Below are 23,355 nucleotides of genomic sequence, written 5' to 3'. Positions count from 1 at the left end.
TACCCATCATTCTATTATATGTCTTGGAGCCTTTTTATTAGGATCTCTTTCAGCAGGTACCCTTCCTGCTCCTTGGATCTGGATGCCTGCATTCTCCAGCTCTGGGAACATCTCAGCAATGATATCGTTAACTGTTGCTTTTTCATTGGGATTGCCTCCCTGTCCTTCTGGTACTCTGATAATTCTTATGTTTCTCTTGAGTTCATCCCCGAGGTCTCTGACTCGGTTAGAGCTATTTTGAGGTCTTCCTCATTGTGTGTTTTTGTCTGTATGCTTTCTGCAGCTCATTTTCAAGCTCACTAATTCTGGCTTTGGCTGTAGTAATTCTACTGTTTGAGGGCACCTACTGAGTTTTTTATTTTATCAACCGAATCCTTTATTAGTGACACTTTTGTCTGTAGCTTTATTATTTCTCCTATATTTTCTTGGCTGTCTGTTCCACTGTTTCTTTCATGTCCTCCTTTAATTTACTGGATGTCTGTTCCATTGTTTCTTTGAGTTCATTGGTAATCCTCATCATTTCATCTCTGAATTCTTTACTGGAGAGATTTTATTTGTGGGTCATTCCTGTTGAGGCTTCTGGACTCCTTTCTTCATCATCTTCTCGTGGTGGGTATTTGCACTGCTCTTTCATGTTGTTGTGGTAGTGTGGATGTGGGACCCTCCAATTCACTATCAGTGTATCCCTCTCGCTGAGAGAAAGGATTCGGAATGAGTTCAGTAGATGCTGGTCACCTTTTCCCCTTTTTAGAATACTACCTTCCTCTTTGGTTACTCTGTGACATATGTGAGGCCTCTGCTGAAGCTTCAGAGGGTATGTTCTTTTATACTAGTTCAGTTTCTTGTGTTCACCGTTATTTTGGTGAGATTGGAATAGGCTACTGGACTATTGGCCTAATGTGATTGGGATAGCCAGGATGTTCTCCTCAGAATTAGGTAATGGAGATTGAGATGTGAGTAGAGAGTGCCAGGAAGTGGGAAAATAACTGCAGCTCACTTCTGATGCAGTCCTAACGCTTGCTGGGGAATCCCTCTGGCCCGGGTGCTGTGGGACACCTTGGCCGAGGGAGGTGGTGGTTCTTGTAGTTCCCTGGGTCTGTTTTCTGGGCACGCCTGCTATGTTTCTTAGTATCCCACATACAAGCAAGATCATTCTGTACCCATGTGACCGACTTACTCAATGTGATACTCTCCAGATACATCCACATAGCAGCAAATTTCATCTTTCCTTACAGTTGAGTAATATTCCATTGGGTATCTGTACCACGGTTTCCTTACCAAGTCATCTATTCTTAGATTCGGGTTATTTCCAGACTTTTGGCTACTGTGAATAAGTGCTACAATAAACATAAGAGTGCAAATATCTTCTCTCAATGAGTTTTTGAGCCATAGGGATAAGAGACCAAGAAATGAAATTGCCGGGTCATATTGAAATCAATTCTTAATATTTTGAGAAGTAAACATACTGTTTTCTAAAATGCTGTACCAGTTGATATTCCCACCAGCAGAGGGTGAAGGTTCCTTTCCCCCCTACACACCCTCTAACACTGGTTGTTTTTATTCTTTGTGATGAGTGCCAGAACCACTGGTGTGTGATGATAGCTCATTGTTTTGATTTGCATTTCCCTGATGATAAGGGATACAGCGTACTTTTTTTAATGAATGTATTGGCCATCTGTTTGTCATCTTTGAGAAATTTCTCTTCATCTCTTCTCCCCATTTGTTTTCCACGGGGTTGTTTGTGTCTTTCTCACTAAGTTTTACCAGTGATTTATGTATCTTGGATATTAACCCTTGTTATACGAGTGGTGGATAAATATTTGCTCCCCTGTTTATTCTGGATACAGTTTCTTTTGCAGTCCAGAAGATTCCTCTTCCCTCTCTTTTCAATGCTGGAACATCAACTCATTCTCAGGCTGCCATATCTTGACTTTCTTCTCCCCCTTAAAGGACCCTCATGACCATTTTGGACCCTCCTAGATGATGAAGGATGATGGTCTTCCTTTTTTCTAATGAGCAACTATAATTCTATGTCACCATTACCATGTCAGGCAAATAATCACAGATTCCTGGGATTAGGTCAAAGATATCTCTGGGGCTTAGCCATGTAAAGAGTTTGTGTTTTTTTCCTGTTTTATTTGTGTGTGGGGGTGGGGGGCAACTGCTGAAGAACTCCTCATGGATAATAATTTAGACTTAGAAGTGCTCTGGGTATTCCCAGTTCTGGTCAAAGCCCCACATCAGAGGAGCAGCCCCTGGAACCTCATCTGTCCTGGGGCTCTTCTAAACCACAGTATCCGTCCAGGAATTCTGTCTGTTTGGCTGCTTCTGCCTGGGGAATCTCCACTAACTTGGCCTTTACAGCAATCTGAAATATTCAAAGTTATGGGTTTATAGGTCCTGAATTTATAGCACAGTGGGGAAGGCACATTCCTTGCACGCAACACCCCACATGGTTTCTTGAGCACTGCTAGAAGTGATCCCTGAGGACAGAGCCAGGAGTAAGCCCTGTGAATAGCCAGGTGTGATCCAAAACCCAAAAAAGAAAAAGGTAAAAAGTTCTGGGTTTAGTAAGAGAGTAAAATGGTAAAATGCTTTTCATCCAAGGCTTTTGAAAGCAGAAGAGAACCCCAAATGCCTTAGAAGTTGTTATGACTTGGCTGGCTTTGTATCTTTAAGAGAAGAATGCATAGCTTTGCCAGTCCCTTCTTTATTTCCCACCAACTTGATCTCATTTGCTTTTACACTCAATCTCAAAGTCATCTTCATGGAATTATTGACTCTCATGTTAAGTAATACAGATCGATGTTCTTGTATAATGAATGGTCTTTGGAAAGGAAGAGGCGATGTCTGTCCTATTCAACTGTTTATACAGGCTGGTAGATAAGGTGCCATGCAATGACAGTAATCAGAATCAAACCACTTTTGCCAATTAGCACAAATTAGTTAAAACAAACAAACAAAATACCCATTGGCCAAATTGGAAAATCTTTGTGTTAGGGATATCTTCATCAATACTTGAATCTCAGCTCTAGAAGCTTGCACTTAGGTTAAGCTTACGCCTTATACTGTAAGTGTTGCTGTAGCATCTGAAGACTTCGGGCAGGAGGTACATGCGAACAGGGAAAGCTCCTTCCTGAGGGTCTGGGCAGGAGTCAGAGCTCAGACTCTGGATCCTGGTTTCTAAGAGAGGGAGCTGTGCATGGTGGGTTTGGGTGCCCATGGAATCTTTAACTACTGTGTTCTTCTTGACCCTCAGAGTAAAGTTGTCTTCTGGGAGGTAGAGGGGACAAATTAGTGCTGTTGTGTTGAGACTGAGTCATTCGAGAAAGATCAGCTGGGATTTTAGGCTCTGGAGTTTTAGGTTTTCCAGTCTTCCTACAGCAATTGTTATCTCAGTGATACATCTTTTGTGTAATCATGGTCAGAACAATTATGGGTTACTCTCTGATAAACTGGAAGAGAGGGTTCCGCCAAGAAGACTATAATGAATAACAAAAAGTCTGTATTCATAAATAAAACGTACATGCATTTTATTTGTTCAGTTCTTCTCTGACCTGGTTGTCTGGTGTTCTAATAATTCTCTCCATTTCTTTTTCAATTTTTATCAGTTCATTTCTCTCTCTTTCTTTCTCTTTCTTTTTCTCTCCTTCCTTCCTTCCTTCCTTCCTTCCTTCCTTCCTTCCTTCCTTCCTTCCTTCCTTCCTTCCTTCCTTCCTTCCTTCCTTCCTTCCTTCTTCTTTCCTTCCTTCCTCCTTTCTTCTTTCTTTCTTTCTTTCTTTCTTTCTTTCTTTCTTTCTTTCTTTCTTTCTTTCTTTCTTTCATGAAACAAGATAGTTTTATTTAATAAACTTTTCTTGGAAAGATGCTGATGCAGCAGTAGCAACAGGAAAATCCTCTTTTGCACTAACAATGTGAATGGAGAAAGAGAGAGAGGTAGAGAGAGAGAGAATATGTGTTCAAAAGAGAATGTGGACTTCTCCAGAGTGGAAAAAAGAAACAAAGAGACATGAGTCAGACAAGCAATTTACATGTTCAAAAGAGAACAGGGGCTTGAAGAACAAGTCTCATTTTTTTCCTTTTTAAAATTTTTTTCTTTTTGGGTCACACCTGATGCACAGGGGTTACTCCTGGCTTTGCACTCAGGAATTACTCCTGAGTAATTGTGCTCACGGGACTATATGGGATGCTGGGAATCAAATCTGGGTCGGCTGTGTGCAAGGCAAACGCTCCACCAGCTGTGCTGTCGCTCCAGCCCCTACTTCCTTTTTTTAAAAAATCATTTTTAAGTGCCATTTTAATTCTGTATTCTATTTGTCCTTCCCCATTAAAAAAATTTCATTCAATTTGAGACATTTCTTTGTACTCAAAAACTTGGAATTGGTAAATAATTGCTAAAAACCCCCATAAACTTAATGCAATACATGCTTGGAAGCACTCAACACAGTAAAGTAATAAAAGTGTGGAAACACTTAGCTTGATGTGGAAACACTTAACTCTAAGATGGTCAGAACTCCATCTTAGAGTTCAATGAGAGCTGCACCAAGAGAAGCAGAAAGCTGAAATTCTCTTGGATTAAGCCAATCATCACCCGTTGCTGAAGCTCATGTGGGCAAGCTTCAGTTCGGTCTTCCTGGGTGCCATTGCCAGCTATGACTGGAGGAACTGCAAATGGCCAGCTCTGCAGAGGGGGGCCTGCACAAAGGGGTCCTGTTTCCCCTTTAACCTCTACAGTTCCAGCACTTTCTCTGAGGTCCTAAAACTACACTGTGCTGGAGCTCAGCTGTTTGGATGTGATTACTGGTGATGCAGTTTGAAACCAGTTGCCCAGAATATTCCAGTTTGGTGGACTGATGGTCTTGTACTCAAGTTCTTGAAGCTGAACCCAGAGCAAAACACTGTAACAGTCCTTTGTCCTTGAAGGAAAGAGATAAATTTTCCACGTGAAAATTTACCTTCCTTGGAGCAGAAGGAAAGAAAATATCCCTATCAGCATAGATGAGGAATTAAGCCCAACAAGAACACACAACAAGTACTGGAGCAACACTATATCAGGGAGGGCATTTGCCTTGCATATGGCCAACTCGGGTTAGATCCCCACCAACCCTTATGGTCCTCTCAGCTCACCAGGAGTGATCCTTGAGCACAGATCCAGAAGTAAACCTTGAGCATTACAGGGTGTGCCCTCAACCTCTGAAAAAAATGATTAGACAACAAAGTCTGTTAATCTTCACAAATTTACAAAACGTCCCTTCTTCTCAATTCTTTGTCTCAAACATAAAGCCTAAACTTCACTGGTCTCTTCCTTAGGTCTTCTATCTTAGGGGGTCTTTCTAATTGTGAAATTAAATGGGTCTTTTCCTCAGGCTAATCTGTCTTGGATCTACTTGCTGAGTAGACTCTCTAGAAGAACTGAAAGAGAAAGGAGGAGACTTTCCCCTCCCGACACTGGTGTCACTAACCACCAACATAACCAGAACTCTAGTGAAATGCCTTGGCCACGGGCATTCACAGGTCATAACTTCAAACCTCTTAAGAACACAGACTGCAGGTCTGTTTTCTCACCAAGTCTGGACCGTTCCTCTCTAAGTTATGTGCTGTGTGTGTTCTTCCATCATGAAGGAACAGTCGGGAGCTGGAGCTTGTTAACCTGGTCATGAAGATTAAAGGCGGGGGTGACTAGCTGCCAAGTACACATGTGGACAGATGCAGACTTGCCTGATCAAGTTCATTGGGAATGGTTTAGAGCCGTTTTTCTTGGCCTTTTCCCAATCATGGCCCCTGCTAAACTTGTTTTCTTCCTGTGCCCCCTGTTCTACCAGTTGGCTCTCTCACGCTACTCTCCCCTACTCTCGTGCTGTGGCTCCCCGTTTATACAATTTCCACCTGGAGTCTCCGTAGACTGTCCTTCCTGGGAGCCTAGAGAGAACATATAGTTCCAGCTGAGACAATGTAGGTAATGTGAATATTGGTGGTCATTGCAAATATCTATATTTTTTTCTGTTTATTGGAATTATTTCACAACAAAAAATGAGGGGGAGGGAGAGACAGGTGGGATGAGGACCTTTTAAACTCCTAGGTTTGGGGCTAGAGTCCTGAGTAACAGGTAAGGAACTTGCAGCTGACCCCAGTTCAATACCCAGCACCCTATGGGCTCCAGAGCCTGCCAGGAGTGATCCCTGAATGCAGAGCTAGGAGTAAGTCCTGAGCACAACCAGGTGTGCTCCTCCCCCAAGTATATATATACACACATACATATATATATTATACTAAGTAAAACAAATCCCTAGGATCTATCTTGCTTTCATCTCTAACTACAGAGGTCAAACCTCCTCCAGTCACTAAGAGAAGACACACCCATTTGCCCCAGGGCTGACTTCCTCTGTCCCACAAAAAAAGGGCAAGAGTCTTCTCAATTAAACTTTCATTCTCTTTGGCAATGATCAACTTTCATACTTTTTCCTTTTCCCGAATGTCTGGATCGATGTGGAGCTCAGAGTGCATTAACAAATATCATTTCAAAGTGGATTGGCTAATTGTCCCTCCAATGTGTTTGTCATGAGGTTCAAAAATCAAGCTGGGTCGGCAGAAACTGAGTAACTGATCTCCCTGTCAGCCACTTGGGTGTTGCGGGCTTTTAGTTTGTTCCTTCCTGTGGCAAGTATTTCATAGGCATCATCGAGTTCTGAGTGTGCAAAGCTGAGTGAAACCTTCACTGTTTTCCAGAAGTTTACAGGGAAACCATGATGTGAATCAAGAGTCTTTTATTCCCAGCTCACTTTTGCTGGGAGAGGTTGGCTGGGGTCACGCGTTCCAGAGGCCCCAACAATACCAGGCAGCTCTCGAGTATTATGAGACTGGGTAATCTGTGATGCTCAAGACCAGTTGTCACCAAGGAGAGATCTGGATGGAGCATTTCTCCCTACCTTGCTCCATAAAAAACAACGCTGAAGGGGATCACTGGATTTCTAGAGGCTGCTCAGGTGCTTCAAGCACCTATAGGCCCTTCCCCGACCCACCTCCCCTTCTCTTTTGGGGTTATTTTGTATCATCTCCAAAGAACTTCACTTGTGGAGGATCCGAATATCTTTTCTTTAATTCCATTTTTCTCTCTGAGTACTGTTGGGTGCCAATACCTCAGAACTGCTCTAGAAAACAAAACTTCCCCATGTGTGAGGCTAAGACCCCCACTCCCACCCCCAAACAATATCAGGGATTCACAAGGCCTGGCTCTGAAACAGTTGCTTTAAGAGCACTGCAACCTTGCTGATGATTCTTTAAATGAATTAGGCTCGCATGATTTCACAAAGGCCAAGGGAATCAACCAATGGCCTTCTCCAGAAAGAAAGGTAACTTCAAAATGTTGGAAGAAGGAGAGAGGAAAAAAAAGTTTTATTTTTCCAGGTAGAAGGGCTGATTTTAATCAGAAGAAATGAGCTGGTGACACCTTGTCTATTACTCTCTCGGTGCTAATTCACACACACTCATGCACCCAATGTATTTTGACACATACACAACTCACTCTCAAACACACTCACACTCCTGCACACTCATACACACAAGCATACTGACACATGCGCTTGCATTTACATGCACACACACCTTATGAAAACTCCTCAATGGACCCTCTTGCTTTATTTAAGACCCTTTATTAAGACCACAAAGGACCTGGTGTTTCCTGAGCCTCAGGCACATGGGTAGAGGTTGCCATCTAGTAATATTTAGAAGAACCCGATAGTACTCACTTCACATTCTGTTCTCTTCACTTTCCTTTGCTGACCAGTGTTCAAATAGATGCTCACTTTATTTGAAACCAAGTAAAATTTTATCCTTCGCTAAGAAACTCCAAGTCTCTGAGTCTATCAGAAACTCATTTTAAGTCCCAGAACCTTTCCTTTTGACATCTAACAAGTCCCTGGGGAGAACATGTGGGAATGAGAGCTCAGGACGGGAATTTGGGAAAAAATGAGAGTGGGGAGTATATCACAGCCTCCTCATCTGGGACACGCTGGGAAGTTTGCAACCACGAAAAGGCAGTGTCTCAAATGAAGGACTCATGACTTAGCAATCAACCCTTGGTGTGTTACAGGACAGATATTCACAAGAGCAAGTTTTAAGGGCAAATAATTGGAAACGGGCCAAATGTCCAGTAGTCTAAAATTGAACATGTAAAGGGCAGCATAGTCACCATTTGGCAAAAACAGTCCATTGAGATTTGCCTCCGAATGTGGATTAACCTCCCCACAGACACAAAGGGATAAAACGAATTGCGGAGGAATCCACGTACTTGCTACCATCCAGAAAATGTTTAATGATGTACAAAGCTTACGAGGAACACACGCCTGAGTTCTCACATGCCCAGTGAGTCTGTGGGTTGAGGGAGTCTACAGTGGATGTGCCAAAGAGGTGTTAAGGAGAGGAGGTTTGGGGGTGGGTGAGTCATAAATGTTTATCTCTTCATTCTTGTATTGCTGGAGTAACTAATAATATGAGTATGTCTAATTGAATCTTTGTATAGATACACATACTAAATGCAATGAAGAAAAATGTAACTCAAATGAGGCAAAATGTGCTGCTGTGAGAATTCACTGTTGTTCACAGGCCACAAACTGAATGAGCAGAATTTTGCATCTATAAACATCCAGAACCTCAATGTGGTTCAGTGGCTTAAAAGGACACTCAGGGTAAGTGTAGGTCCATGAGCTTAATAAACCTGATGGCACAGCTGATCTTTACATCTGCCTTTGGTGACGTCTCTGTGTCTTTCCAGAGAATTCTGAAGGAGTCCTTCAGTGTGGCTGTTTTTCATTTTCTTTAAATGGTTTATTTTTACAACTGTTGACATTTTTCCAGTTTTGTTGGGGATAATTAACATATATCATGTATAAGTTTAAGACATACTGCAGAAGTTTGAGTTACATATATTGGGAAATGATCACTGCAATAGTGAACGTTCAGCCAACACTCATCTCATAGATACAATAGGAAGTAATGGAATAAGAAAAAAGAAAGGACATGTTCTTGGGATAAGAACACAAGGTCTACTCTCTTCACTACTTTCCTACACACTAGTTGTACACTCCTTCATATTTCTATCTTCCTTTCTTTCCTCACGCCTGCCATGCTAGGGTTCTAACCAATGGGGACATAACTGACTACAACAGGTGGTAGTTGCCTTAGTGGTTCTGAAACTGAAAGGAATAGCATTTGTTCACAGGCACTGCTTCACTGAAGACCCTGGAGATTTTAGATTTTAGATCACTGAATATTTTATTCCCCAAATGTCCAACAACAGATGAAAGGATAAAGAAATTGTGGTACACACCGGCCGAGGAGATGAAATATCCTTTTTTCTCGTTTTTTTTTCCCTTTTCAGGGAGAAGAGGCGTGGCATCCGCCATATTATGAGGTCTATTAAGCAGGTACAAACTTGGTGGCATGGGAAGGAGAAAAAAATTATGTATTTGGAATAGCGGGACGCTTGGACAGTCTCGGGCCAGGGCTGATACTGGCTCACGCTCTGTCGAGATTCAACCCGGGTGGCCGCACCTTTGTGCGGCCGCTTTGCTGCTGAACGACCAGGATCCGGAGGCCAACTAGACTACTTTTGGTTCCAGAAACTGCTTCCAGTCCATCTGTAGATTGTGAACTAAGCCATAGCCCCACGCCGGCCGAGGAGGGGAAATATCCTCGGGTTTTTTCCCCTTTTCGGGGAGAAGCGGCATGGCATCCACCATATTATGAGGACTATTAAGCAGGCACAAACTTGGTGGCACGGGAAGGAGAAAAAAAAGAGTTATGTACTTGGAACAGCGGGACTTCATATCTCTTCATTCTCAGCAATGGAAAACTAATTATCAAATGCTTCCTTGGCAGTAGGGCTGTCTTTTTTGGGGGGAAACTCCAACAACAATAGTGAGTTTTGTGTTGAAATATGGAATGTAATCAAGGTAAAGAGAAAATGAAGTGAAATTTATCAGTTACGCAGGCGGGGGTGGGGGTGGGTGGGAGGTATACTGGGGTTTTTGGTGGTGGAATATGGGCACTGGTGAAGGGATGGGTGTTTGAGTATTGTATAACTGAGACATAAGCCTGAGAACTATGTAACTTTCCACATGGTGATTCAATAAAATAAATAACTTTTAAAAAAAGAAATTGTGGCACATACACACAACAGAATACTATGCAGCCATGAGGAAAAAAATTGCTCAGCAACATGGATAAAATTGAAGGGTCTCATTTACACAAAAATAAGCCAGAGACAGAAAGACTAATACATGATTATATCACTCATTTATGGTATAGAAAGAAAAAAATCAAGGATATGGGCATATCAACCTGTAATACACCTGGTATGCTGTACAGACCTGAGACTGCAAGATTTGAGGGAGGAGTGAGAAGGAACAAATAGATTGTCAGGACATAGCACAGGAACATAAGCCAAAGTTCTCAATCACATGGGTGGCGCTAAGGGAAGCAACAAAAATAATTACTGAAAATATAACTGTCTATCAAACAATGGGGAATGATTAGAGGGGAGAAACACTGGACTGGAGTTGACATAAGAATGGGGGGAGGGTCATGGTACTTGGAAAACATTTTTTTGTTGAAAGAGTATCACACCTCTTCCTTTCAGTTTCCCCCCCACCAACGCAAGTGTGTGAATCAGTTCTCCTACTTTGTCATCTTAGCCCTTCACTGTTGCTTTTCTGTGCATCTTTGCTTTGTTTTGTCTTTGGCTTTGGGGCCACATAGCCAGCAATGCTCAGGGATTACTCCTGGCTTTGCACTCAGGAATCACTTCTAGTGGTGCTTGGCGGACCATATGGGGTGTCGGGGATCAAACTCAGTCAGCTGCATGAGAGGCAAGCATCCTACCCACTGTACTATCTATCTGGCCCCTTTGCTGTGTATCTTTAAATTACTTGTGAGTACGTTGGTGGGAGGCATGCAGTAACTTTGAAAATCAACATCAGAAACTTGAACACTTTTGTAACCTTATTACTTGCTATAATAATATTAAATCTTTCTACTAAAATAATAATAAATTTTAAAGAGATTTTACATGACCCATCTGTTCTGTTCATTACCACACAATGGAAGTTTCCCAAAAGCTTTCTTTTGGAGAGCATTTTCTTGCTTATCCACTGTTTTTGTCTGGTCCTATTGTGCCAAAAATCTATCCTCAAATGTAATTTCACTTTAATTTAGTATGTAAAGGAAATAAATATCAGGGTCTCAAAATAAGATTGGTTGAGTTCTGTGTTTTGTTAAAGCATTTGGTACCAATATTTTTGCCCACTGAGCATCTCAGAAGAGTCCACCAGACTCTTATCAGGGTGAGATCAGGCACCCAACATCAGGCTTGCAGTGTTGGGGTGCCGAGCAGCAGGGTGAGAGTGGAAAGGGGGTCAGAGCAGTCTCAGCAACATATCAGCTGGTAGTTAAATGATACTTTAACTTACTAACAAAATAAACGTATGCCAACCCCAGAGATATGCAGATTGACTTTTACAGTGACTAGAACAGAACGTAAGGATGCTTCTCCCAACCCCCCAGACCTCCACAGTTCACAAAGTAAAACTGTTCCATGTCTGCACTGAGAATCCTCCTGCTTGGGCTATCCTGGCTGTCAAGGGTTCGAACAGTCCAAGGGGAGAACTGGGGGTACCTTTTGTGGTCTTGTGATGCAATCACGTCTTAGAAATCATCTTTTGTTCACCTTGTGCAAAGAAGACATTAATGTTGAGACTAATGATCTTCAGGAATTCCAATCTAGAAGAGAAAAGCTGTATGGGAAAAGAAAGCCCAGTGAGAAGGACCAAACTGAAAAGTACTGAGGAGCAATATGATTTGCTTGATTGGAAGCTAGAAAAATAAAAATTTGATGAATCTCCAAATTGAAGGGGTTAGTACTTGTGTGGAATAGAGAGGCTCTGGTTTCTTACAATTGACTAGTGGTTCTGGGTATATTTTGCTCAAGAATCTCATCAAGAAAATGAAATTTCAGGGGCTGGAGCAATAGCATAGCGGGTAGGGCATTTTCCTTGCACGTGGTCAACCCAGGTTCGATTCCCAGCATCCCATATGGTCCCCTAACCACCACCAGGGGTAATTCCCGAGTGCAGAGCCAGGAGTAACCCCTGTGCATTGCCGAGTGTGACCTAAAAAGGAAAAACAAACAAACAAAGAAACAAAAAAGAAAACAGAAAATGAAATCTCAGATTTAACTAATAGCAAAAATCCACAGATATATTGTTCGCCAGCTGAAAAATCTGAGGTGCCCTGAGGAGGGGGACAGGCCTAGTCCCCCATTCTGCTGATGCACCAGCAGCTGCATCCATATCCTAAAAGTTGCCGCCATGCCAATGACCCAGACTTCATGACTCATCACTGAATTCTGCAAAGAGGCCAAGCTGCCCAAGATCCCAGGACCTCAGGTCTTCAGGCTGAGAACTCTGAGGTCTTAAAGTGGGAGTAGGCAGCCCCCATCTTCACCCCACCCCACCACCATACTTCCAAAAGCCCTGGCAGTCACACCCATATTCCACAAGCGCTGTGAGGTAAATGTATGGCTATTAAATACCCTGGAGATCCTGGGGCATGTGGCTGTGTACTCTGTCACGGGACATCTCCACATTCCACAATACTGACATCCACTAGGAACACACCAAGCTAGATGGGGAAGCAACACAGAAGCCAAGTAAGTTCAATGAGCAAAAACATTAACACAGAAGCTCAACTAGCATCACAGTTTAGTAAATCGTCAAACAAGGACTTAATGAGCCCCTAGCAAAATAAAAGAATTTTCACTAATTTTCTTTTACTGAAGTATTTTAGACAGTTCCATTGGAAATTTAGTGGTAACAAGCAATATAAACAAATTATTTTGTAGAGGGGGTATACTTTGGGGGTGAGAAAATGGGGACAATGGTGTGGGAAGGTCACACTGGTGGTGGGATTGGTGGTGGAATATTGAATGCTATGACAAATATATAATGAAAAAATGAGTAAACCACAATGTCTGAATAAAGGTAAAAAACAAAGTAAAAAATAGAAAATAGCTTGCTTGCATGTATCTTCTTAATATACATAATTATTTTTTGTATTTTCTAGGACATGCTACTGACATGAGAATACTTGCCAAAATAATTGCCTAAAAATAGGAATAAAAAAGATAACTTAGATGATAGCACAAGTATAGGTTCAAATACTTTATTTGACAGCAATGAGCACTCTTCCTTTTGGGTATACAATTTTAGGTAGTGGGACATAATTGAGTATTAAATCCCAAGCTAAGCCTTCATCAGATGGAAGTCCTGAAGCTAGAAAATTCAAAAGGAGATTTTTTTAAGAAGCATCTAGTAAGTCAGAGAATTAGCAGTGATGGGAGGGATGGCTGTGAGAGATAAGATCTCTGTATAAGGAGAAGTTTCCCAGAGTTTCACACCCATCATCCAGAAAGGACCCTCTTGTGAAACACATCTGATTGAGTGAAATGGAGGGGGCTGGACCTTCCATAAGACTTGATGAAATCCCTGGAGATGAATTCTATCTTTTTAAATTCATTTTCATAGTTCTTAGAACAGAAATGGGTTAATTTAAATTTTCAGCAGTGCCTTGTTTTTCTTAGTTATCTTCTCACATTTAAATAAGAAAGACATGAAAGGGACTGCCTATAGATTTTTTAAGAAGACTTTCTTGTATGTCTGCATTTTATTTTGTTTTATTTTTGAAGTAAGTTGTCGAGGTTAAAAATATTTGCGTTCTTGTGGTACAATATTACCACGCCACACCTCCCACTGGAGTCCATTAAATCACAGCTGACACCAGAGACCATTATGCCCTTTCATGCTATTCCTTGTCATGTTTGATAACCTCAATTTTGTTTTGTTTTGTTTTTCCATTAGAGTCTAAGGGTTGTCGCCATCCTGTCTGTTTCTTTGTGTTATTTCTTTTTGTACCACAGGAGAGATATCCTACAGGATTTGTCTTTCTCCTTCAGACTTCTCTTTGTGCGGCGTCTTTCAGTTCCATCTGTGTTGTAGCAAAAAAGTGATGCTTCATCTTTTCTTATAGCTAAGTAGAATTTCATGGTGTATATATACCACATCTTCTTTATCCACTCATCTGTTACTGCATCTTTGGGTTGTCTAAAATAATGGCTAATTCTAATTAATGCAGCAAGACACATAACTATGCAACATATCTTTTCAGAGTGGTGCTTTTGTGTTCTTGGAATAGATACCTAAAAGTGGAAATGCTAAATAATGGTACATATTAATTAATTTTTTGAGAAATCTCCATATTGTATTCTATAGTGGCTGGACCAATTGATATTTCCAGTGTGTGAGGGTTCCTTTTTCTTCATGGCCTAACCAATACTTTTTCTTCTGGCCATTCTTCTATATCTCCTATATGATCTAATATACCATTGATATGTACTTTTTGATAATTAATGATAAGGAGCATTTTCATGTACCCATAGCACATCTGTACATTTTCTTGGTGAAGTATCCAGTTCTTTCATTATAATTTAATGGGTTTATTTAGGGTTTTTTTGTTGTTGAACTTTGTGAATTGTTTATGTCTTTGATATTAGCTTTTACCAGTACATGGTGTTTGAAATTTTTTTTCCATTCAGTAGGATGTCTTCTTACTTCTTTATTTTACTATGCAGAGACTTCTTAGCTGATGCAAATCCCATTTTTTCACTTTCCCCCACTTGTTTCCCTTGCTAATGGAATTAAATCTCTGAACACAACACTAAAGCCAATATCATAGAGTATTTTGTCTATGTTTCTTAAATGAATTTTATGGTTCCTGGCCTAACATTCAAGTCTTTAATCTGTTTTGGACTAACTTTTGCATTGTGTGACATGCTGAGCCAATTTTAGTCTTTTGCTTATGCAGAAGATACACGCCATTTCACTTGGTGTGTATCCAATTTAATTTTTCCTAAACCATTTGTTAAAGAGACTTTTTCTCCATTTTATCATCTTGGCTCCTTTGTAATCTTAATTATAAAGTTTCTTGATGGGCATCTGTTTGGACCTAGGAATCTTATCTCCACCCTTCAGTGTGCAAAATGTTCTTGGTTATTATCTCTTCAGATACAAATTCTGACCGTTTCTATCTCTCGTCTCCTCCTTAAACCCCCATGAAGTGATTATTGATCCTCTTGATACTCCCCACATAACTCTTAGATCATCTTCACTTTTAAAAAGTTTCCTGTTCTTCTGGCTCTCTTTATTTTTCAATAAATACCTAGCAGTTCCCAGGAGTCTTTGAGGCCACCCTGCCACAGCAGACAGTGCTCCAATAACATGAATGCCTGTAGTCAGACTCAAGGCTTCACACATACTAAGTATGTGAAGTACTTATACACCAAGTTCAAGTGGGCCTGGGTTGCAAGCACGTTTTTGAGCTCATGGGTATGTCATATTGGGATGATAGTTAAAACCAGGTTTTTAGGGTTTCAGTTTCCGGGGGACAACTGGGTAACAGCCAAGGTCATGGAGTGCCCAACATTGGCATGCTCACACATACCTGGGGGATAGCTGGGAACTTAACTTTAAGAGGAAGTCAGGACCTCAGTCCCAGCTGGTGACAAAACATATATTCCAGTGCTGTCAGAAGCAGATGACTGACTTGGGGCTGGAGTGATAGTGCAACAGGTAGGTTGTTTGTGTCTGCGGCTGACCTGGGTTCTACCATGGGCCTCCCATAGGACCCTCGAGCCCACTGGGAGAGATCCCTGAGCACAGGGCCAGGAATCAACCCTCAGCACAGTCAGGTGTGACCCCAAAACCAAAACCAAACAAACAAAAGAAGACTGGCTTGCACTGAAAAGGGAGCTCAGGGGGACTAAATGGTCCCTCCTTTATAATTTGCTTTGATTTAGGCTGTTTCTGACCAAAGTGATTTCTGACCAAAGGCTTAGATGCGGATTGGCAAAGTCCTGGTGTTTTTGTCAATCAGTGAGTTTGAGTGGGTTGAGCGCTCTTAATGATGATCTCTCAGCCCTTTGGTAGGGGTGGATGCTGCTCCCTTCAGAGCCTGGCCAGGGTCTGTTCCTGCGGGAGTGAGATGAAATGGCTGCCACCAGCGGTGTTGCTATGCTTAGACTCTGGTTTACATTCTGTAGTTTTTGTTTCCTGTTCCCTTTTTAAGTGTAGGTGGATCAAAGGACTCGAGTGCCAGGCACTTGGAGCAGCCACCCTGTCCTATAGAGAAAAGTTACTGTGAAACCCCACTGGGTTGTTTTTCTGGTCAGGGAGTCCTCCTGGCCTGAGCTTATCTGAGTGGTGTGTTTTTGTCCCCTGCTATATTCATGATGCTCATTGTGGCTCCTTTGTTCATTATGGCTCCAGGTAAGGTTCTGTGTAGATTAATCCAACTTTGCTGTAGATTTGCTATGGTTACAGGAGGTTGGGGTGCGGGGTGAGGTGATGGAGGGCGTGGGGGTGCAAACAAAGGGTTTTCACATTTTGGCCATCTTGGTGCCACCCTTTTTGGAGGGGTGCTACTTCACAGGCAGCTCTCCTGTCTGTGGAATCTATGAAACTATTCCCACCAAAGCTGAACCTGGAGCATCCCAGGTCACACTCGGGATCAGAACTGTTGCTGCTGTCTTTATAGTTCAAGAATACTAACGTGCCCCCAAATGCAGAAAATAATGGGTGAATAAAAATTAGCCAATAATCATCATTTTTCTTTCAAACACTTTCCGTGCACTCTCTTTCTCTCTGCCTCTCTCAGTATCTCTCTCTCTATCTTTCTGTCTCTCTCTGTGTATATGTGTATGTGTTTTGTGTCTGTTCATATGCATGTGCTCAGGCATGTATGTATAACCTTTTGTTTCCATTGTATCATACATAAATTGTTTCCATGTGATCTCATACTCCTCAAAATCTTTTGCTCATTATCAAATACGCAGAGCATATTTTCTTTCTTGACCATTTTAACTATTCAGCTCAGAAGTGTCAGATAAGCTCACTTTAAAATTTTTTTCATTTTGTATTAATTCATCATGAGGTCATCATCATCATCATCATCCCGTAGATCATCAATTTTCTCAAGCAATCTCAGTGCCGTCTCCATTTGTCCTGCGATTTCAGAAGCCTCTTTTTACTTGACCTCCCCAACGTGAGATACAGTAACAAAAATTTCATGTTTGAACTTTGATCATACTGCATCTAACACCCATCCCTTCACCAGTGCACATTTTCCACCACCCAAATCCCTAGTATTTCCCCCCTCACTTCATTTTCCGTACCTCCCCCTGCTGGTGTGGCAGACAGTTTGCAAGGTATTCTTTCTCTACGTTAGTTACCTTTGATATTTTGAGACCAGTCCTACCTCCCCTTCTATCTGCTGAAAATACAATTGCTAGACAAAGTGTTTTGTGTTGTTATGGATATAATATGTTGTGCGGCCATGAAAGCAGGCGCATGCTTTAGGAATTCTGAGATTTTAATCATTAGGTTCTGAAGAAATAGCTGCCACAGGTTGCTTGTGTCCAAGATTCCTGTGTGTGTCTCTGGATCGTGGCCACGTGGGAGCTGGTGCTTCTTGCTGGCTTCTATAAAATGGCGACCCCCGGAGCTCTTAGAGGGCAGGAGGTGGGACGGCACCTGCCTCTGTGTGGAGCAGCCAGCAGAGAAGGCCTATTGCAAAGTCCTGGGCCATCTCTGCAGCAAGTTGCTCAGGTCCGAGATTTCTGTGTGTGTCTCTGGATTGTGGCCACATGGAGCTTAAGTAGATGGTGGGCGGATGTGGTGTCATCTCTGTGTCCCATGGGGCTAGGGGAAGGCGGGCGCACTCCTCTGTCCCTCGAGACTTGAGATTTACTCTCACCGTGGCTCATACCTGGTGCTTCTTGCTGGCTTCTAGAAAATGGCGACTTCTGGAGCTCTTAGAGGGCAGGTGGTGGGACGGCACCTGGCCCTGTCTGGAGCAGCCCAGCGGAGAAGGCCTACTGCAAGGTCCATCTCTGCTGCAAGTTGCTCGGGTCCGAGATTCCTGTGTGTGTCCTGAATGTATGTTTTTGAGTACATGTGATAACAATCTCCAGTCACTGCTCCAGTTTTTTGAAGTGGGACGCCACATCAACTGCCAGACAACAACTGTAAACCATGTGCCAGAATTCAGACCAAAGAACACACTGTCAGGGATCGTTTCTACAGTTCACTGCTAGAGAAGCTTCTCTGATCCCGCAGAGCACCCGGAACCACGAGGGGAGCCAGAGGATCATCTCCTGAGCATGAAACCTGTCCTAGGTGTTGCCTTTGCAGCTGTCTTTTACCACTGATGATCATTTTCTCTCCCCTGGAGAGGGAGAGATGCAATCTGATAGTGCTTTTGTATATCTGGAAAGGTGGTTTGGAGAAATAGTCCTGGTCCCCACATAGCGGAGCCATGTTTGTAGAAGCTCAGTGTCACCGGGATTCCATCTGGAGCAGGTGGGGAGACTGCTCCTCCTTTATCTGGGGCACCTTGGTGTTATTGGCTCGGTTTAGGGTCCGGAGCATTCTCCAGTGTTGTGGTGCCCGCCGGCCAAGATTCTTCACTGCTGAGTGTGGCAAGATGGCACTGGGGGTGGGTTGAGGGTGTGACTTCTGGGGTCAGGGGTGAGCTGGAAGCTGGGATATAACTGCCCAGTTCCAGTGCCCCCATGTGGTTTGGAGAAATAGTCCTGGTCCCCACATACCGGAGCCATGTTTGTAGAAGCTCATGGTCTCCAGGAGAAGCTCATGTAGAAGCTCATGGTCGCCTTCTGGAGAAGGTGGGGAGACTGCACTTGCTCCATCTGGGGCACCCCGGTGTTACTGGCTCAGTTTGAGGTCTGGAGCATTCTCTGGTGTTGTGGTGCCCACCGGCCAGGATTCTTCACTTTTTTGGACTCACCGTGAGATAGTTACAAAACTTTCATGTTTGAGTTTCACTCATACAATGATTGAATACCCATCCCTCCACCAGTGCACATTCTCCACCACCAATGTCCCCAGTATTATCTCTCCTCCTTTCCAATCCTCCTACTGCCTCTATGCCAGACAATTTCCCCCATACTCTCTCTCTACTTTGGGGCATTATGGTTTGCTATATAAAAACTGAGAGGTTATCATGTTTGGTCCTTTATCTACTTTCAGCACACATCTCCCATCCCGAACAATTCCTCCAACCATCATTGGCTTCATAATCCCCTCTCTATTTCAGCTGTCTTCTCTCCCAACTCATGAGAAATGCTTCTAACTATTGAGCAATATTCCTGGCCCTGGTGTCTACTGTTCTTGGGTGTCAGTCTCATATTATGTATTTTATATTCCACAAATGAGTGCAGTTGTTCTATGTCTAACCCTCTCTGACTCATTTCACTTAGCATGACCATCAAATCATAAGCAAATTTCATAACTTCATCTTTCCTAACAGCTGCATAGTATGCCACTGTGTAGATGTATCAAAGTTTCTTTAACCAGTTGTCTGTTCTCGGGCACTCCGGTTGTTTCCAGATTCTGGCTATTGTGAACAGTGCTGCAGTGAACATACAAGTGCAGGTTTCATTTCTACTGCTTTTTTGCATGCTTGGGATATATTCCCAGAAATGGTACTGCAGGGTCATATGGAAGCTCAATTTCTAGTTTTTGAAGGACTGTCCATATTGTTTTCCTAAAGGCTGGACCAGTCTGCATCCCTTGCTTCCCACAACCACACCAGCACTGGTTGCTTTTGTTTTTTTGATTGTGTGCCAGTCTCTGAAGCTCACTCTTCAAGCCTGTGTTCCCCCTTGAACATGCTTGCTTGTGTCTGTTTCTTTGTTTGCTTCTTCCCACTCTGGAGAAGCCCATTTTATTTCTTGAACCCATTTTTCCCTCTTTCTCTCCTCTTACATCTTTCTAAGCAAGTTTCATTCTATAAATACTACCTAGTTTCACTAAAGAAAAGCAGTGATGTAACTCTGACAACAGAGAAGTGGTCACTCGGAGGAAGTGGGGGTGTTGAAAGTAGGCAAACTGTTATGCAAGAAACCCTATCATTGGCATGTACTGTAAACCACAATGTCTAAAGTGAAAAAAATAAGCGTCCTTCATAGAGGTAGAGTGGTGGGTAGGAGGGAAACTGGGGATATTGGCAGAGGGTGTTGGTGAAGGGATTGGTGTTGTAACCTACTGGTGCCTAAAATTCAATCACGAAAGACTCTATAACTCACAGTACCTAAATAGAAAACTTAAAAAGAAGTGTTAGGTATATTCGCATTATTTACTTTTTTAATTCATACGTTTACTTACTATCCACCAAGCACTCCACACTGTACAGGCAGTAAACGTACTGTATTAGCCAGCATTCCATGCACAAATAGGGACCAGGCTGGATAGGGTGATGTTTTATGGAACTGGCTCATGTAGTAGTACCTTCACGTTGCTGTGCCATCGCCGTCGTTCATATTCAGAACTTTTTCAGCATGCAAAATAGACTCCTCTGTCCCTCTCAGAGAACCCAGCAAGCCACCGAGAGTGTCTTGCCCACACGGCAGAGCCTGGCAAGCTACCCATGGCGTATTCTATATGCCTAAAACAGTAGCAACAAGTCTCAAGATGGAGACTTTACTGGTGCCCGCTGGAGCAAATCAATGAACAGCGGGATGACAGTGCTACAGTGCTGCTCATTACCCACTCTTTCGCACTTATCTTCTCCTGGGCCTCTCACAAACATCACTATAATTTTGTTTTCAAGGATATTACTACTTTAAGGACTGCAAGTAGAGGAATCAGACAATTTTTACCCTTTCATGACTGACTTCTTTCATTTAGCTTAATGCTGTCGAAGATCCTACCATAAGGTAGAATGGGTAAGAATTTCCTTCCCCCTTTTAAAGGTTGATATAACAGTCATGTGTAACTTAATGACGGATGTATATTCTTAGAAATGTCCTGTAAGCAGTTTTGTTATTGGGTGAATATTATAGAGTATAACTACACAAACCTGGAAATATATTCTAGGATATACCTAGGACATATAATATAACAGTGAGATCACAGTTGCTCATAGTTTGCCACTGAATGATGCATTATACATCAACATCTTTTAAAGCGATTGTTTAGCATTTATTTTACAGACATAAATTTATACATTATTTATTCAAGACACAAATTAAATCTTTTTTTAGATATTGGTTTATTTCCAATGTATTATAATTAAAATAATAAAGAACAGTGAATGTCTTCAGTCTTCATAGCTGAATACTTGCACATTTATGTGATTTCTTAACAAATTAAACTTGGGGTGTGTGTAGAGATATAGTATAGTGGATAAGCCACTTGTCTTGCATGCAGCCGAGCAGGTTCAATCCCCAGCATCCCATCTGTTCCCCTGAGTATGGCCAAGAGTGCTTCCTGCAGGCATAGCCTGAAGTAATCCTAAGCATCTCCAGGTGTGCCCCCCAAAAAAATTAGATTAAATTCCTAAACGGAAATGGAATTGACAAGTCAGATGGTGGAGACCACAACTTTAGCAACTGTATGAGATTGTGGCATTTCGCGTCTTGAAAGTAGCCTTCCCACAGCTGCCATTTGCTGTTTGAAAATTACACCTCAGAGAGCTGCCTTGTTCAGAATACTTTCTAGCCATAGTTACAACTCTTCTTCAGGGAAAAAATGTGTTTGATGACTATCACTTTGAACTAAATTAGGATCTCAAGCTGTATTTCCTCAGCAAGAGGAAGGATTTAGTCTGGGCAGTAAACAGAACTGCATGTCTCTTATCGAGGTAACATAAATTCGCTGGATTCACGTGTGCTTTTTAACACCTCTTCAAAAGTAGGCTGTTAGGCCATTCCCACTGCCAAAGTGCCAATATCCTTTCACCAACATCTACTGGACCCTCTTCACCTTTTTCATCTTTTGTTCCTCCTGTGCTCCCCTTCTCTGACAACCTTAGCTTTTCAGGCCATGTCTGAGAGTTATCTTCTAGTTGAGATTGTCTGGTCTCAGTTGTGTTTTTTTAATCCCATGAATGAATGAGGTCCTTTGGGAATGCACATATTTTTCTGTCTTACAAGGATTTAGCACAACTGTCTTCCTAGCCCATCTTTAATGTACCACTTCTTATTTTAATTTTTTTAAAATAAATAACCTATCTCAGGGTGGGGGTGGTGGGAGGGATGCTGGGACCATTGGTGGTGGAAAATGGGCACTGGTGGAGGGATGGGTATTTGATCATTATATGACTGAAACACAAGCATGAAAGTTTATAAGTCTGTAACTGTACCTCACGGTGATTCACTGTCACTGTCACTCTCATCCCGTTGCTCATCGATTTGTTCAAGCGGGCACCAGTAACATCTCTCATTGAGAGACTTATGTTACTGTTTCTGGCATATCCAATACACACGGGTAGCTTGCCAGGCTCTGCCGCGCGGGCTCGATACTCTCGGTAGCTTGCTGGGCTCTCCGAGAGGGGCGGAGGAATCGAACTTGGGTCAGCCGCGTGAAAGGTGAATGCCCAACCGCTGTGCTATCACTCCAGCCTGGTGAATCACTAATAAAAATTTAAAAAAAAGAAAGAACCTATTTCAAGATAATTTTGGATTTACATAAGAGCTGTAAAAGTTGTAAAAATGAAATGTAAAGGATTTCATTTTCACCCAAATCCTAAAGTTTGACTCTTACCACAGTACATTGGTCAAAACTAAGAAATTAGCACACAGTGGGTAGGGCACTTGCTTGCACATGGCCAACCTGGATTCAATATTTGGGGTCCCATGTGGTCCCCGAGCCTGCCAGGAGTGATCCCCAAGTGCAGAGCCAGGAATAAGCCCTGAGCACAGGCAGGTGTGGTCCCCAAACAAAAACAAAATCAACAACAACAAGTTAGCATTCCTGGTGTCCTATTAGCTAAACCCAAGAGTATTCTTCCTTTTACTGAGGTCCCCTTTGTGACCCAGAACCCCATCTGGGATTTCACGGTTTGCTTATTGTCTAGTTTCTGGGACAGTTTTCAGTTTTTCACTTGTTTCAATGACCTTACCCCATGAAGAGTCAAGATCAGGTATGTCCGATCTTTCTCATGGATACTACATTGGGGATTTTCGGAAGAATGACACAGAGGTGTGTGCCATCACCACTTACTGAAATACAAACGATCAGAAAGTCCTGTCCTGAAGGGTCTCCTGATAGAAGAGGGTCTCTGTTTCCCTTCCATTAAATTAGAGCCTGACACACAAACTCTCGCTCTTTTCAAGAGCTGTGGTAGTGAGAGCTGCCTCCTGGAGCTGGATCAAAGAATCCATTGACATATGTTAAATCACCTCAGTAATTAATACACCTCTGTGATAGGTGCTTTGAGGCTCTGCCAATT

General features: G+C 42.4%; 1 non-coding gene across 1 annotated transcript; it reads left to right on the top strand.

Moving 5' to 3' along the window:
• The first annotated feature begins 18,157 nt into the window (after positions 1–18,157).
• On the top strand, positions 18,158–18,362 carry LOC129402739 (small nucleolar RNA U3). The gene has a single exon (XR_008628793.1). It is a non-coding gene; the product is annotated as a small nucleolar RNA U3 (small nucleolar RNA).
• The last annotated feature ends 4,993 nt before the right edge of the window (positions 18,363–23,355 follow it).

This window comes from Sorex araneus, chromosome 2, assembly GCF_027595985.1.
Source record: "Sorex araneus isolate mSorAra2 chromosome 2, mSorAra2.pri, whole genome shotgun sequence".
NCBI classification, from domain to species: Eukaryota; Metazoa; Chordata; class Mammalia; order Eulipotyphla; family Soricidae; genus Sorex; species Sorex araneus.
The sequence above is the reverse complement of the archived record's forward strand: the minus strand, read 5'-3'. Positions and strand labels throughout refer to the sequence as shown.